The 15444-nt window shown below is 35.0% G+C and overlaps 1 long non-coding RNA gene across 1 annotated transcript in view; it reads left to right on the forward strand.

The window, feature by feature from the left end:
• The window catches only part of LOC131813009 (uncharacterized), a 57872-nt gene that overhangs the window by 16920 nt on the left and 25508 nt on the right, over window positions 1–15444 (forward strand). Inside the window, exon 2 of the long non-coding RNA XR_009346574.1 lies at window positions 15343–15439. This is a non-coding gene — a long non-coding RNA (uncharacterized LOC131813009). The remainder of the gene's footprint in view (window positions 1–15342; window positions 15440–15444) is intronic.

A 15444-nucleotide genomic window follows, 5' to 3' on the forward strand; every position in this document is an offset into this window, starting at 1 on the left:
TGCTTATTGGTAACTTGTAGCTCTTAGTCTATAAGTTGACTAAACATTCTGGACTGTGCCGCAGAAGAGGGTTCTTCAGCATGTTTCCTCCCTGCTAATAACATTTCCATCAGCAATCTTTCTTCTGATCATCCCCCTGAACTTCCTCAGTGAGTTTTGTGAGTCCAATCTCAAGTTTTGCTTTGCTCCCAGGGCCTTATATCTACCATCCCTAAAAGCCTCTCCTCACCAGATTATTTTGATTATTGATATTCTTGGATCCATCAAAAGCATTAGATGAAGAACAAATTGGCCAAGTCCCTAAAAATGTAGCTGTGTAATAAATTACTCTGTTAGTTTTTCCAACACCGTCCCTCTATTTGTCACTTGCTTACACTGAACTGAGTTTCTTTAGACCACTTAGGGAATTTTTTCTTATATATGTGTCCTTAGTTATGGTTTACTTTTTTTTTTTTTAAAACAGCATCCGGCATTTCTTTTTTTCTTTTTTTTTTAAGATTATTTATTTATTTATTTATTAGAAAGAGAGAGATCACAAGTAGACAGAGAGGCAGGCAGAGAGGGAGAGAGGAGGAAACAGGCTCCCTGCTGAGCAGAGAGCCCGATGTGGGACTCGATCCCAGGACCCTGAGATCATGACCTGAGCCGAAGGCAGCGGCTTAACCCACTGAGCCACCCAGGCGCCCGGTTATGGTTTACTTTCATCTTGTTAGTGTAATTTGATCAAATGATACCTTCTAGAGATTTATCACACCTATTAGTTTGCCTATGGTACCTCATCTTGTTTTTCATACTAATGAGCTCATTTATATTTTCTATGATTTTTAAGAGATTTGGAAATAGAGGTAAAGATTTTACTTAACCTACCATTTCTACACAATTTCCAAAATAATATTTCTGAGAGAGATAGAGAGATTATATAGAGATCATCAAGATTGATTCATTTTTTTAACCCACTGAGCCACCCAGGTGCCCCAAGATTGATTCGTTTTTAACTTGAGGTTATGGGAAAAGGGAACAACCAATTGAGTACTCACAACTGTTATGGTGCAGTCATATTAGAGTCATAGACTGCTTCTGGGGAAAAAAATGAATATGACATGTTGTAGAAAGCTCTTTTGACCCAGATCAGGAGAAACAGGCAAAGATTACTAAGATGCTATGACCAGAATAAAACAATAGTGCTTGCAAACATGAATCATGTATCAGATGTTAAGAGTACAGATGTTTTGGATTATACATGTTAATTTTTCAATCCACCTGAATCTGAGTGTTTATAGTGTACTTTGGGATGAGAAAGAATTAAGATTTATTTATTTAATGATGATTAATGATTTTATTAATAATTCTTTCTAACAAACTCTTGGGAAGACAATCAAATGCAAACAGTATTAAACAATAAGAATAATATTAACAAAGACATTACTAATAATAGTATTCACTAAGTGGTTGCTAACAGCCAGATGCCTTAGTTCATTAGGCCTGCTCTAACAAAGCCATAGACTTGGTGATCTGTAAACAATAGAGATTTATTTCTTACAGTTATGGAGGCTTGGAAATCTGAGATCAAAGTGCAAACAGATTTGGTATCTGATGATTGCCCACTTCCTGATTCATAAATGTCTCTCTTTTTGCTGTGCCTTCACATAGAAGAGGGTTCAGTTTTCTAGATTCTCTTTTATAAGGACACTAAACCCATTCAGGAGGGCTTCACCCTTACAGCTAATCACTTCCCCAAAGTACACTTCCTATACCATCACAGTGGGCATTAAGTATCAACCTAAGAATTTTGCAGGGGACACAAATATTCAGATCATAGCATCAGAGATTTTAATGTTTACTATTTTTAAATATAATTCTTTATTTTTTAAGATTTTATTTTTAAGTAATCTTTACACCCAATATGGGACTTGAAATCATAACCCCAAAATCAAGTCAAATGCTCTCCCAACTGAGCCAGCCAAGTGCCCCCTGTTATCTAATATAATTCTGTAAGAGACAAGTATTCCTATAGTTTGATCCTGCAAAAGGAAAGAAAAGAAAATGAGGCTTAAATGGACTATAAAGATCCATCACAAACAAAGCAAGTTCTCAAGATATTTAATGTGTCAACAGAAGGATAAGCCATGTCAGTGAAAACCACATACTAGACTTTATGTACAGTAGCTTTCTGTGATAAAAGGTCAGCGGTATTGCTTTCAACTTTTCTAAAACATACATTTAATATGTATTCCTTGTGAAGTTGGTGTATTGGAGTAATCACTGATATAGCATTGACATATGTATATGATTTCATTACTTTTATTTGTTTATTGAGATTTTATTTATTATTTTGAGAGAGACAACACGAGTCAGGTAAAGGACATAGTGAGAGGGAGAGAATCTCAGCAGCTCCATGCTGAGCATGAAACATGATGTGGGGGATCAATATCACAACCCTGAGATCATGAACTGAAGGGAAATCAGGAGTCAGATGCTTAACCATCTGAGTCACGCAGGTGCCCCTGATTTCATTACTTTCTAATAGATATGATATAATAGTAATTTTGGAGAAGTGATGAGAATAAAATTCATGAAAAAATGGTCTCAATTAGAAATTTAATATTTTATTTGGTGATATAGGAGATAAAGTAAGGATTTTTAAATTTTATAGTTTATTTAATAAAAAATATTTACTAAACAGAATAGGAGATATCAAGATTGATAGATGTTTGGATCTCTTATAAGAGTAAATCCTCTATTTAAAAATACACAGAAATGTGTATAGTAAAATAAAATATTTGTAGATATTTATAGGAATTGGAAATGCTGCTTTTGAGGTTTTTCAATTTTTATGTATATTTTGAAATTTGAATATTAAAACCTGTGGAATATTTCTAGCTCAAACTTTAATATTTTAAGTCTGTGAGCTTTAGGGTTCAAGTGTAATTGTATTATATTTTCAGCAAATTTAGCTGGCTAGCATTTTAATCTATGAGTGAAAATTTTAGTTAGGATTCAATCTAGTTATAATTTTTTAAAATTTTAATTATGATCAAGATTAGCAAAGTTTTCAGCCCGATTTACATTACTAACCTTAAATTGTGTTACTCATGAAAACTGCCATGTATTTCTGTACTTGGTAATCTCTACACCCAATGGTTATTTAAGGTTATTTAGTACTTTCTGAAAATTTCCTAGAAATTGGTTAACAATTTGTTTTCAGTTAAATATTAATATTATCAGTACCTCTATCTACTACTATGTTACCTAAGTAGAGAATAGGAAATTTTGAAGTACAAATTTAAAAGCATAGTTTTGTGCATTTATAACAAATACCAGATATAGGACTGATGTTATTTAAATAGTACCAAAGTAATCAATACAGCTGGGGAAAAGCAGTTTAAATAGTGAATGGAATTATTTTTCAGTAAGGATCAAAATACTTAAGTTCCTAATTCAGCTCACCTATAAATTCTAAGACCTTCTAGAATTGAACTTATTGTTCATGTGACAATTAATAAAATATCTTATTAAAACATTAAGAGCATATGAAGAAAATAATAATTCTGTCTAACAAAGCAATTAAGGAGATATATATTTGGTGTTACATATTACAGACTATTTGGGAAAAGTTATTTTATACAACACACACAAACTCCAGCTGAGGAGGGGACTTATTAAACCCTGAAATTTTTATATTTGAAGATTGTATATCCAATGATATTTTCACTCCGAAACTCATTTTTAATTCATGTACTTTGAATAAAAATGACCAGGATTTCAATTATCTCCTGGCAAGAAAAAAATCTACAAAAGATTAAATAGAAAAAATAGACCTGGGGAACACCTAGGTGACGCAGTAGGTTAAGGGTCTAACTTTTGGTTTTTGCTCAGGTCATGATATCATGGGTCATGGGATAGACCTCCACAACCATCTGGTCCCACACTCAGCAAGGAGTCTGCTTGAGATTCTTTCCCTTTGCTCCTCCTCTCACTCATGCTCTCTCTTTCTCTCTCTGAAATAAATAAATAAATAAAGCTTAAAAAGAAGAAGAAGAAGTAGAAAGAAGAAGAAGAAGAAGAAGAAGAAGAGGAGGAGGAGGAGGAAGAAGAAGAAGGGGAGGAAATAGACTTTGGAACAAAACAGAGCTTTTTTTGAACTGGTCCATATAAGTTGACTGAAAATTACATAGAAATTTTATCTCTGAGTCTAATGGCTGTGGTTTCACTTCAGATATGTGGCCTGTAATCTGAGAAGGTATAAGTCCATAGAATTTTTTAAACATTCTTGTTATATAATTGTATTTTTCTCATAGTTCACATCTTTTAAAATTGAGTTTTCTAAATCCCAGATTCTGGGAACCAATTTATGTTTTGCAATGCCATATTTCCAGAGAAGTATTTTCTTACTTTGTGATTATTATTTATTTACTTACTTGTAATTCCATTGATAGATGTATGGATAAAGATATATAGATATAGATATATAGATATAAATACACCCACACACACAGAAACATAGCTCAGTCATAAAACAATGAAGTCTCAGTTGCAATGACTGGCAAGACTGAATGGAGCTAGAGAGTATAATGCTAAGTAAAATAAGTCAATTAGAAAAACAAATGCCAGGTGATTTCAGTTGTGCGTGGAACTCAAATTTTATTATTTTTGTATTTTATAGCACATTTTTAAAATTTTGTAATACATTTTAATGAGTCATTTAATCTTTAATTTTTATCTTACTCTTCACTATAAAGTGGACATGCAATTACAAGAAAGCAGTTTTCAAATATATAGAGTTGATAAAACCAAGGAAAATAAGCATTAGGATAAGCCATTCATTTTATATGCTTTCACAAATCGTGGAGTTCCAATGCATTTTTTAAGAATTTCAGTACTTTCTAGTTAGATAGTTGTAGTTGAGGTGTTTTAAAATGTATTATATTTATTCTAATGCAAGAGTCACTATTAACTTTAAACGTCATTAGTGAATCCCTCTACAAACATAGGATTATTAAAATATATTTTAATTATGTATTATGGAAGTTTTATTTTATATTTTATATTAATAATCTTGGAAGTTTAAGACAGTTTCAAAATAGGTCTAAAGCATGAGGATAAACCTCAAGATAATAGAAGCTAAGTGAGATATGTGGAAGAATTATTTATTTGGTGGACAAAACAAAATAATATTATAGTCATGTATATAGGTAACCTTGGTTGTACATGTGAAATCACATTAAAAAAAATACTTATTAGAATTTAAAAAGCAGGGGGAGGAGTCAAGATGGCAAAGGAGTAGCAGGCTAAGATAACATCAGGTAGCAGGAGATCAGCTAGATAGTTTATCAAATCATTCCAAACACCTACAAATCCAACAGGGGTTTAAAGAGAAGAAAAGCAGCAATTCCAGAAACAGAAAATCGACCGCTTTCTGAAAGGTAGGATCTGTGGGGAAGTGAATCCAAAGAGATGGGAAGATAGACTGCAGGAGGAGGGGTCAGTTCCTGGCAAGCAGTGGAGCAACAGAGCACAAAATCTGAACTTTTAAAATTCTGCTCCACTGAGGGACAGCACTCCAGAGGCTAAGTGGGGATGGAGCCCTCTCAGGGCTGACATGGTCTCAGGTTCTGCAGGGTCACCAAAGGATCAGAGCTCACAGGTATTAGAGCAGAGAAGCTGACTACAGAGATGCGGCCAAGGAATAAGGTCTCAGCTCGGAGTTACCTTAAACTGTGATCCATGGCATAGTCAGGTCACAGCTCTTTGAGCAGGGACCCCACAAGAGGCAGATCCAGGGAGACCTCCCTGGAAGAGTAGGGGTGATCTGCTGGATTTGAAGACTCCAGGCGAGGCTGTGTGCCAGAGACAGAGATGCTCGGTCATAGGCTGGGTGAGCTTGGTGCAGAGCTGGAGGCCAGGGAGACAGGAGTGATTGAGTGTTTTTCTCCAAGGATGCACTGAGGAGTGGGGGCCCAAACTCTCTGCTCCTCTGGGCTAGAGTTTGGGAGTCTGCCATTTTCATTCCTGTCCTCCAGAATTCTACGGAAAGTGATCAGGGAACAAAAGCTCCTGAGTGAACCCAAGCAGATTACTTAGCCCAGCCCTGGCAAAGGCTGTGCAATTCTGGCCTGGGCAAAGAAACCTGAGAATCACTACAACAGGCCCCTTCCTCAGAAGACCAGCAAGAAATCCAAACAAGAACAAACTCACTTATAAAGAACAGCTGAATTTTGAGGAGAAAGAAAATAATGGAATTGAAGTCTTTCCCTCATGATTCTTTAGTCTTGCAAAGTTTTTTTTTTTCCTTATTCTAATTTTTTAAAACTTTTACTCTATCCTCTTTTAAGGTTTTTTAACCTTTATCTTAACAATACCTGTCATTAAAAAAAAAACAAACCTTTCTGAACCTTCATTATTATAGTCATACATTATCCTTCAATGTATCTAACTTTATTTTTTGTATAAACATACAGTTTCTCAAAATTTTGAGATAGAACTTCTGCTAATAGGTCAAAATATACCCTAAATTTACCAGAGGGCTTTGTTCTAGTCTCTAGCCTGAGCAAATTCTCTCCACTTTCCATTTCATTCTTTTCCCAACCAACGTATCAACTACCTTTTTAGAATATATTTTTTTAATTTTTATCTTTGCAGTCATATTCCATCCCTTCATCATGTGTACCATATATATAAATATAAAATAAATATAAATATAAATATAAATATGTATATATATGATGCACATTTTTCTTTCTTTAAAATTTTGGGAGGTAGTTTCTCCTAAGAGGCCAAAGTACTCCAAAAATTAAATGGGTGGCTCTCTTCCATTCACCAGCCCAACATCTGTATTTTTTTTTTAAATTTTTTTGGAACTTCTTTTTACCCCCTTTCTTGCCCCTACAATTTGGGGTCTCTTCTGATTTGGTTAACACACATTTTCATGGGTTCTTTGCTGCCCTTTTAGTATTTTATTCTCTCCTTCATATATTCTTATTTGAATAAAATGACAAGGCAGAAAAATTCACGACAAAAAAAAAAGAAAAAAAAAAAGAACAAGAGTCAGTACTGAAGGCTAGGGACCTAATCAATACAAACATTGGTAATATGCAGATCTAAAGTTCAGAATGGCGATTCTCAAGGTGCTAGATGGGCTCAAAAATGTCATGGAAAATATTAGAGAAACCTTGTCTGGAGAAATAAAAGCCCTTTCTGGAGAAATAAAAGAACTAATATCTAACCAAGCAGAAATTTAAAAAAGCTATTAATGAGATGCAATTAAAAAATGGAGGGTGTTACTGCTAGGGTAAATGAGGCAGAAGAGAGAATTCGTGTTATAGAAGACCAAATGACAGAGAATAAAGAAGCTGAGCAAAAGAGAGACAAACAACGACTGGACCACGAGGGGAGAATTCGAGAGAGAAGTGATACCATAAGACAAAACAATATTGGAATAATTGGGATCCAGAAGAAAAAAGAGAGAGGGGAGTAGAAGGTATACTGGAGCAAATTATCATAGAGAATTTCCCTAATATAGCAAAGGGAACAAGCATCAAAATCCAGGAAGCACAGATAACCACTCTCAAAATCAATGAGAATAGGTCCACACCCTGTCATTTAGTAGTAAATCTTACAAGTATAAGTGACAAAGAGAAAATCCTGAAAGCAGCCAGGGACAAGAAGTCTGTAACATACAATGGTAAAAATATTAGATTGGCAGCAGATTATCCACAGAGACCTGGCAGGCCAGAAAGAACTGGCATCATATATTCAGAGCACTAAATGAGAAACATATGCAGCCAAAATTACTATATCCAGCTAGGCTATCATTGAAAATAGAAGGAGGGATAAAAAGCTTTCAGGACAAGCAAAAACTAAAAGAATTTGTAAACACCAAACCAGCTCTACAGGAAATATTGAAAGGGGTCCTCTAAGCAAAGAGAGAGCCTAAAAGTAGTCGACCAGAAAGGAACAGAAACAATATTCAGTAACAGTCACCTTACAGGCAATACAGGCACTAATTACATATCTCTCAATAGTTACCCTGAATGTTAATGGGCTAAATGCCCCAATCAAAAGACACAGGGTATGAGAATGGATAAAAAAAAAAAAAAAAAGAAAGAAACCCCATCAATATGCTATCTACCAGAAACACATTTTGGACCCAAAGACACCTCCAGATTTAAAGTGAGGGGGTGGAAAACAATTTACCATGCTAATGGACATCAGAAGAAAGCAGGAGTGGCAATCCTTATATCAGATCAATTAGATTTTAAACCAAAGACTATAATAAGAGATGAGGAAGTGCACTATATCATATTCAAAGGGTCTGTCCAACAAGAAGATCTAACAATTTTAAATATCTGCGTCCCTAACATGGGAGAAGACAACTATATAAGCCAATTAATAACAAAATCAAGAAACACATCGACAATAATATGATAATAGTAGGTGACTTTAACACTTCCCTCACTGAAACGGACAGGTCATTCAAGCAAAAGGTCAACAAAAAATAAAGGCCTTATATGACACACTGGACCAGATGGACATCACAGAGCTATTCAGAACATTCCATCCCAAAACAACAGAATACACATTCTTCTCCAGTGCACATAGAACATTCTCTGGAATAAATCACATGCTAGGTCACAAATCAGGTCTCAACCAATACCAAAAGATTGGAATCATTCCCTGCATATTTTCAGACAAAAATGCTCTGAAGCTAGAACTCAATCACAAGAGAAAAGTTGGAAATAATTCAAATACATGGAACCTGAAGAGCATCCTACTAAAGAATAAATGGGCAAACCAGGAAATTAAGGAAGAATTGAAAAAAAAATTATATAAATAAATGATAATTAAAACGCAGCTGTTCAAAAATCTGTGGGACACAGCAAAGGCAGTCCTGAAAGAAAGTATAAAACATATAAAGTATATAATGATTACAAGCCTTTCTCAAGAAATAAGAAATGTCTCAAACACACAACCTAACCCTACAACAAAAGGAGCTGGAGAAAGAACAAAGAAACAGCAAAGAAAGCCTAAACCCAGCAGGAGAAGAGAAATAATAAAGATCAGAGCAGAAATCAATAAAATAGAAATAAAAAAAAAAAAACAGTAGAACAAATCAACAAAACTAGGAGCTGGTTCTTTGAAAGAACTAATAAGATTGATAAGCCCCTGGCCAGACTTATCAAAAAGAAAAGAGAAAGGACCCAAATAAATAAAATCATGAATGAGAGAGGGGAGATCACAAACAACACCAAATAAATGCAAACAATTATAAGAACATATTATAAGCAACTATATGCCAGAAAATTTGACAATCTGGAAGAAAAGGATGCCATTTCTAGAGGCATATAAACTACCACAAGTGAACCAGGAAGAAATAGAAAACCTGAACAGACCCATAACCACTAAGGAGATTGAAGCAGTCATCACAAATCTCCCAACAAACAAGAGCCCAGGACCAGATGGCTTCCCAAGAAAATTCTACCGAATATTTAAAGAAGAATTAATTCCTATACTCCTGAAACTGTTAAAAAAAAAAAAAAAACTATAAATGGAAGGAAAAGTTCCAAACTCATTTTATGAGGTCAGCATTATCTTGATCCCAAAACCAAGAAAAAAGAGAATTACAAACCAATAACCTTGATTAACACAGATGCGAAAATTCTCAGCAAAATACTAGCCAATAGGATCCAACAGTACATTAAAAGGATCATTCACCATGACCAAGTGGGATATATTCCTGGGCTTCCAGGTTGGTTCAACATACACAAATCAATTGATAAAAGAAAGAACAAGAACCATATGATACTCTCGATAAATGCTGAAAAAGCATTTGACAAAATACAGCATCCTTTCTCAAACAAAACTCTTCAAAGTGAAAGGATAGAGGGTACATACCTCAATATCATCAAAGCCATCTATGAAAAACCCACAGCAAATATCATTCTCAATGGGGAAAAACTTAGAGCTTTTCCCCTAAGGTCAGGAACATGGCACCGATGTCCAATATCACCACTGCTATTCAACATAGTACTAGAAGTTCTAGCCTTAGCAATCAGATGACAAAAAGAAATTAAATACATCAAAATCAGCAAAGAAGTCAAACTATCACTTTTTGCAGGTGATATGATACTTTGTGTGGAAAACCCAAAAGACTCCACTTCAAATCTGCTAGAACTTGTACAGGAATTCAGTAAACTGTCAGGATAAAAATCAATGCACAAAAGTCAGTTCCATTTCTATAACCAACAAGACAGAAGAAAGAGAAATTAAAAAGTCAATTCCATTTACAATTGCACCCAAAACCAAAAGATACCTAGGAATAAACCTAACCAAAGAGGCAAAGAATCTGTACTCAGAAAACTATAAAGTACTCATGAAAGAAATGGAGGAAGACACGAAGAAATGGAAAAATGTTCCACGCTCATGGATTTGAAGAACAAAGATTGTGAAAATGGCTATGCTACCTAAAATAATATACACCTTTAATGCAATCCCTATCAAAATACCATCCCCTTTTTTTTCAAAGAAATGGAACAAGTAATCCTAAAATTTATATGGAAGCAGAAATGAACTCAAATAGCCAGAGGAATGTTGAAAAAGAAAGCCAAAGTTGTGGCATCACAGTTCCAGACTTCAAGATATATTACAAAGCTGTCCTCATCAAGACAGTATGGTACTGGCACAAAAACAGGCTCATAGATCAATGGAACAGAATAGAAAGCCCAGAAATATATCTTCAACTCTATGGTCAACTAATCTTCTACTAATATTCAACAATTCAAAGGAAAGAATGTCCAATGGAATAAAGACAGTCTCTTCAACAAATGGTGTTGGGAAAATTGGGCAGCCACATGCATAAAAATGAAACTGGACCATTTCCTTACACCACACATGAAAATAGACTCAAAATAGATGAAGGACCTCAATGTGAGAAAGTAATCCATCAAAATACTTGAGGATAACAGAGGTAGCAATCTCTTCAACCTCAGCTGCAGTAAGTTCTTCTTAGGAACATTGCCAAAGCCAATGGAAGCAAGGGCAGACTTCATCAAGATCAAGAGCTTTTGCACAGCAAAAGGAAACAGTTAACAAAACCAAAAGACAACTGACAGAATGGGAGAAGGTATTTGCAAATGACATAGCAGATAAAGGGCTAGTATCCAAAATCTATAAAGAACTTATCAAGCTTAACAGCCAAAGAACAAATAATCCAATCAAGAAATGGGCAGAGGACATGAACAGACATTTCTGCAAAGAAGACATCCAGATAGCCAACAGACACATGAAAGAGTGCTCCACATCACTTGGCATCAGGGAAATACAAATCAAAACCACAATGAGATACCACATCACACCAGTCAGAATGACTAAAATTAACAAGTCAGGGAATGACAGATGCTGGTGAGGATGCAGATAAAGGGTAACCCTCCTACACTGTTGGTGGGAATGCAAGCTGGTGCAACCACTCTGGAAAACAGCAGGTAGGTTCCTCAAAAGGATGAAAGTCGAGCTACCCTATGACCCAGCAATGGCAATATTGGGTATTTACCCCAAAGATATGAATGTAGTGATCTGAAGGGGGCATGCGTACCTGAATGTTTATAGCAGCGATATCCACAATAGCCAAACTATCTAAAGAACTTAGATGTCCATCAAGAGATGAATGGCTAAAGAAGATGTAACACACACACACAATGGAATACTATACAGCCTTCAAAAGAAATGAAATCTTACTATTCGTGACGACATGGATGGAACTAGAGGGTATTATCCTTATATTTTCCTTCTAATATCCAAATAAGTCAATCAGAGAAAGACAATTATCTTATTATTTCCCTTATATGAAGAAGTTGAGAGGCAACCTGGGGAGCTTGGGGGATAGGAAAGGAATAAGTGAAACAAGATGGGATTGGGAGGGAGACAAACCATAAGAGAATCTTAATCTCACATAACAAACTGAAGGGGGGTAGGGACAGGGTGGTTGGGTTATGGGGAGGGTATGTGCTATGGTGAGTGCAGTGAAATGTGTAAACTTGGAGATTCACAGACCTGTACCCTTGGGGCTAATAATATATTGTATGTTAATAAAAAATTTAAATAATTTAAACAAAAGGAATTTAAGAAGCAGAAATTTTTATGAGTTATGTTAATGAGTTATGTTCCTAATTCCAATACAGTGTCAGGTACCTGACAAGTGCTCTAAATAATGGTTAATTTCAGTAATTAAAATTATTTTTTCAATTGAATGATTGATGAATTTAAGATGTATCCCTTTTGGGAAGAATAATATTAACATATCAATGTATTGTTTAGTATTACACCATAGGGAATAATATAGTTTTAGGTTAGTTGTACATGAAAGGATATCTTATTGGGTACCAAATCACTTATGAAGTTATTGGGGATACCGAGAAAATTGGCTTTAGGTTAATATTTCAGGAAAAGACTCTGAAATTTGTGTTTCAGAACCAGGCCACCAAGAAATCTGCTTCCTCAATGAAAACCATCATGCTTGGGGTGCCTGGGTTGCTCAGTCAGTAAAGCCTCCCACTCGATCTCAGCTCAAGTTAAGATCTCAGAGTCCTGAGATTGAACCTCATATGCAGCTCTGCTCTGCATGGAGCCTGCTTAAGATTCTCTCTTCCTTTCCCTCTGCCACCACTGCCCTCCCCCAGTCACAAGAACTCTTTCTCTCTCTAAAAGAAAGAAGGAATGAAAGGAAGGAAGGAATGAAGGAAGAAAGAAAGAAGTAAGAGAGAAAGAAGAAAGAAAGTAAAAAGAAAGAAAGAAAGAAAGCCGACATTCCCACAAAATCACCACAATCAGTTAATGATTATAAGGATGCCACCACAAAAACCACACACACAATGACATTTGCCATCAGAAATGGGCAGAAGTGTGCCCTCTTTCTCACTTCTGCCAAGCAAATCTGTTAAAAGGAAAGCAAAAATAACTCATTTGAAAAGTTCAATATCTTGAAGTTTAAGAAATGTCATTTTCTACATCTGAAAGTTGATCACTTGGGTTTGGGAATAAAATATCAAAATTTCCATATGTTTATTTTTTATTATTTTGTGATATCTCTGCATAATTTATAAATTTTAATATTTTTTTAAAAAAAATTCTTATTCTTTTAAGAGAAAGAAAAGGAGAGAGAGGAAGAGAGAGAGAACAAGATGAAGGGGCAGAGGGAGAGAGAGTGTTAAGCAGACTCTGTACTGACTATTGAGCCTACTGTGGATCTCAGTCCCACAACCCTGAAGTCACCACCTGAGCTGAAACCAAAAGTCAGATATTCATTAGACTGTGCCACCCAGATGCCCCTGAATTTCACCTTGTAGTAGCAAGTTACTGCGCTTACATATAATAGATCAAAAATAAATAAAATTATCGGGGGTGCATGCTAAAAATGTTTTAGCACTAGACATGCAAGATCAAGAGTTTATATACAATCTGCCTAGAGAAGAGAGAAAAATACCAAACTCACGAGAAAGAACTGTGTTCTTATAGGGTAGTTTAGATAAATTAAACATTTAAAATATCATACATATTTATTTCTTGTAGAATATAGTTCATGAATGTAGAGTACTTATCTAATTCTGACAAGGGGACATAATATGTACCCATTTTATGATATTAATGAATACTTGAATTTGAAGATCTGTCATGCAGGAGGAGGAGTAGAATTGTTTTGTTTTACTCCAATATATAATACAAGGAAGAGTACTTGGTGATTAGAGGATAAACATATGAAGTGGAATTTTCTAACTATTAGTGCTGTTCAAAACTGAAATGGATTGCCAGCCACAATAAGCAGCAGTTCAGTGGAAAATAGGTGACCATCTGTTTATCAGAGATATTGCAAAAAAGATTCTGTTTAGGTGAGTAAACTAGATGAACAACTTTAAATTCTACAGACTCCATTATTTTTCTGATCTTATGATTTTAAAATTATTTTTGGAAAATGCTCAAGCATGGAAGGGACAGTTTTTAAAAATCTGAATGTCAATCCAGCAATTTTAGATAAAATTAGTTTAGATTAAAATCTAGGATACAATGGATGTGAAGAATAAAATGAAATAAAGCTGAAAATACATGCCAGCTCTAGATGTTAAGATGTTCATAGGAGGGTACCTGGGTGGCTCAATCATTAAGAGCCTGCCTTCACTCAGGTCATGATCCCAGCCTCCTGGGATCAGAGCTCCACATTGGGCTCCCTTCTCAGCAGGAAGCCATCTTCTCCCTCTCCCACTGCCTTGTCTGTATTCCCTCTCTCACTGTGTCTTTCTCTGTCAAACTAATAAATAAAATATTTAAAAAAAGATGTTCATAGGAATATATGGCTGCATTCTATTCTGGGGACTTCTACATTGCAGTCTTTAAAAATTCAAGAATGTATCACTATTCTACTTAAACCTCAAAATATCACATTCAAAATATATCTCTTTGCAACAAATAAACTGTGGAGTTCATTTCACTTAAGAAAATATCAGACACATGAAGGATGTGACTCATGTCTCCCTTCAAAATTACATGTGGAAAGTTTATAGAAAGAAAGATTATATCTGTCTCAAGCTCTGAGACATTTTAAATTAGTAATTGCCATACTTTATACCTATGCAAATGACAAGACCTTGACATGGTGCATAATCCATTTGTCTTTTCTCAAAGAGACAGATAATAACTCAAAGTAACTTATCAAACATCCTGCCATGACAGTCATAGACAGAGCAAATACACCTGTCTTCCTTATCTATCCTTAGGTGAGTTTGAGTTCATAGTACACCTATCAACACTTGACAGATCTTGCTTTATTTCTAATAGGCACATAAGAGAGCTTTTTACGTTTCATATGATGCACACTTTAATTGAGGAAATACAATCATTGTTTTTAGAGAATATTATACAATCTGAAGAAATTATACAATCCGAAGAAATTTATAACTTAATGAAACTCAGTTATATGTTAATACTAATGTTCACAAGCTTAGTAGGGTAAAAATAACAGAAATTATGAGTTCTGTTACTTGTTCCATGGTGGTCCCATAATAAGATTGATGATTTGATAGATTGCTTCCATTTCTACCTCTGTCATGTTAGGGCTGGAGGGAGAGATAGTGTGCTCTCTCATTCTCTTGCTTTCACTCTAATTGTATATATATTCTTGCTACAAAATCTAACAAGCTTATTTTTTGAGGAATCCTTTAACTTTTGGAAGTGTACCTTTAATTAATGTTTGAAAATCTCTCCCTTTTAATAAATATCTATTGTAACAGAAATTGGTAATTTTACTGAAACCATGTGGGAAATAAAACATGAGAATATATTTCCTACTTCTCTTTGCAGGATTGACATAAAGGGTCAGCAGAGTGTTGCCTAGAAAGGGATTTCTCCTTATGGTACCAGAGTGCCACAAGAAGAATGTTTGCTGGAGGTTGTGAAGGTAAA

The sequence above is a fragment of the Mustela lutreola genome, chromosome 12 (genome assembly GCF_030435805.1).
Source record: "Mustela lutreola isolate mMusLut2 chromosome 12, mMusLut2.pri, whole genome shotgun sequence".
NCBI lineage: Eukaryota > Metazoa > Chordata > Mammalia > Carnivora > Mustelidae > Mustela > Mustela lutreola.